The sequence below is a fragment of the Cryptomeria japonica genome, chromosome 5 (genome assembly GCF_030272615.1).
Source record: "Cryptomeria japonica chromosome 5, Sugi_1.0, whole genome shotgun sequence".
NCBI lineage: Eukaryota > Viridiplantae > Streptophyta > Pinopsida > Cupressales > Cupressaceae > Cryptomeria > Cryptomeria japonica.
In genome coordinates this window covers 801170037-801172992 of record NC_081409.1, presented here as the reverse complement: position 1 = coordinate 801172992, position 2956 = coordinate 801170037, and positions in this window count along the sequence as shown.

Genomic DNA, 2956 nt, shown 5'->3' with positions numbered 1-2956 from the left:
TTTTGTTCACATATTCCCTTCCATTATCTGTGCGAAAAATCTTGACCACTTTCCCTGATTGCTTCTCCACACGAGTCTTGAAGTCCTAAAATCTATCAAATACTTCACTCTTATGAATGAGAAAGTAGACCCAAGTGAAGCGGTAGTAGTCATCAATGAAGGTGAGAACATAGCGGGCCTTACTAAATGAAGGTGTTGGAAATGGACCTACTACATCACTATGAACAAGTTGAAGAACTTCCAAAGCTCTCCAAGCTTTCCCCTTATCAAACTTCTCTTCAAGATGCTTGCCCATGGAACAACCTGAACATACATCCTCTGAAAAACTGATTCGAGGTAGACCTATGACCATGTCTTTAGTGCTTAGCTGCTGAAGATAGCGGTAGTTGAGGTGACCAAACTGCTCATCCCATAGCTTACTTTCTAAATTTGAATGAGTAAGCAAGGCCCTAGAAGGTGAACTTGGCACAAAGTGGGAGAATGAATAAAGCCTTGAGTTGTCATTGACTTGTCCCACTACTACCAAGGCATCATCATCAAGTTCCTTTACCATAACTGAATCTGGTGTATACTCAACCTTTTTCCCATTCCCATAGTGAGTGATTTGGTAGATGGAGAGAAGGTTGGTAGACAAGTTAAGAACATAGAGAACATTCTCAAATGTTCCATCATCCATGTCAACTGAACCTTTCCCTTCAACCTCTACATGTGTATCATCACCTATGTAAATGTGAGGTACCTTAGATGGCTCCAATGAAGAAAATTGCTCTTTTGTAGAACCCATGTGATATGAGGCACCCGAGTCAAGTATCCATTGCTGTGAAGAATCTGTTGTAGCCACAAATGCTTGCCCTTTTCCCTTAGACTGTGAGGAAGAGGAAGGAGATGAATCCTTCTTTGTGTAGGCAGATGGCAAGTTGATGTTGTTTTTCTTAAGAAGATTAGTTAGCTCATCAACTTGCTTTGCATGGCATCGATGCTCATCATGACCATACTTCTTGCAATATGCACAAGTTGGTTTATCCTTCTTAGGTGGTGTCCCCTTCTTGGAAGAGGATGAAAAATTGCCTTGTGATGGAGAGGATGATTGTCCTTTTTCCTGCTGTGGCTTAGACTTGGAGTGTTTCTTCTTTTTGTTGGAATCTTTGCCTTGACTTCCTTGATTCCCTTGATTAGCCACCAAAGCCTTGGACTTTGAAGACTTGAGAAACCCCATGCTCAACAACTTAGATTGTTCCAATATTAACATTTCTGTGAAAGCATCAAATGAAGGCATAACATAGGAACTCCCCACTATCAAATGATGAGTTTGGAAGCTAGATACAAATGCTGCATATTGTGGTGCAAGCTTGTCCAACAAGTTGAATATCAACTGAGCATCCTTTTTGTCAATTCCACAATCCTTAACCTTTGCTCTTAGCTCATTTGCTTTGGTGACATAATCTTGGATTGTATCAAAACTCTTGGGATCCAAGTTGGTGAGCTCATTGTCAATTTGATAGCCTCTGATTTCATCAACTTGACCATACAATTTTTGAAACATATCCCAAGCCTCTTTGATTGTTTTACACTTCTCAATGTGAAAAATGAGGTCATCTGATACATACTTGTGCAAAGTTCCAAGAGCCATGCAATTCTTTGTGAGCCATTCTAATTGAGCATTTGGATCATCCTTAGGATCAAGTGGTGTTGTTATTGTTCCATCTATGTAATGTGTGAGACCCTTTTCCATTAATTTACTCCATACTTTAATTTTCCATGATGCATAATTATGTGGAGTTAAAGGTGGAAATTTATTAGGACTCATTGCAACAAAAATGGAAAGAGCACAAACAGAGGCACAATCACACAAGACACACCCCCAAATTCACTCAATCAAAGAACCCCCCCCAAAAGTGATGATTTGGCACTTTATAAGTAGTGCGTATACAATGGGCCACTTGCAAAAAATGGCAAAGTGGACTTCTGATTATTTTACAACTGCCTCAATAAGGCCAGAAGAGACTCAAACTAATAATGCAAGAGATCTAAACTAAGATCCAAGCACTTTACAAGTACCTAATAGGACAAATAAGACCAATATCTAAAAGTACAATTTCCACTCAAAATCTCTAAAATCTGATCATAGATTATGAAAGTAGATGAAAAAACATGCACTTTCAAAAAAAACGGCACCTGAAAAGGAGGTCGTATAAGCTCAAATGAGGCCTTTGAAGTTGCAAAATTGAGGATTTGACAGGTACAGATGAGAGAATCTGAAAATTCTGAAAAACTTGTGCACCAAAATTAGAAAATAACCACACCACTATGAAGATCACAAAATTTTAGCTCATTTCAAAAAAAATTGCACCAAAAAAGGAGCAAAAATGAGCAAGATATGGCCTTTCAAAGTTGGACTGCAAAACTAAAAAGCTCAATGGAGAGGGGGTCAAAAAATTTCAAAAAGCTGCTGATGTGGTAGTGACATCAGCAATTCACAAGCTTAAATTTGACGCCCGTCTGGCCGTCACAAAAATGTCATCCCCCCTGCATGGCGTTCGTACTGTACGGACATACTGACTGTGCAAGCTGACTGGTTGTATGGATCTGACAGTGTGTACGGATCTGATAGGGCATACGGATGAACTACGTGTGTGCCACATGGTGGGGTCCCAACAACTAACTAGGCTCCATGTGGCGGCCAGCGATGACTAGGCGGTGCCGGAGGTTCTAGTCGGTGGCGGTGGCTGGGTCCCGACCGGCGGAAGGAGGTTTGGGCGAAAGCCGTGGTCTAGGTGATCAGTGCAGGCACGGGGGCAGCGGGAATTTTGGGCGCTGCAAGGTACAACCGGCATCGGACCTGCAACCTGCAACATGCAGGTACAAAGGGCCCTGGGGGGGTCTGCGGACCCCCCAAAAATATTTTTTTTTTTGTTTTTTTTCCAAAAATTTTGATCGCCTTTTTTCTAATTTTTTT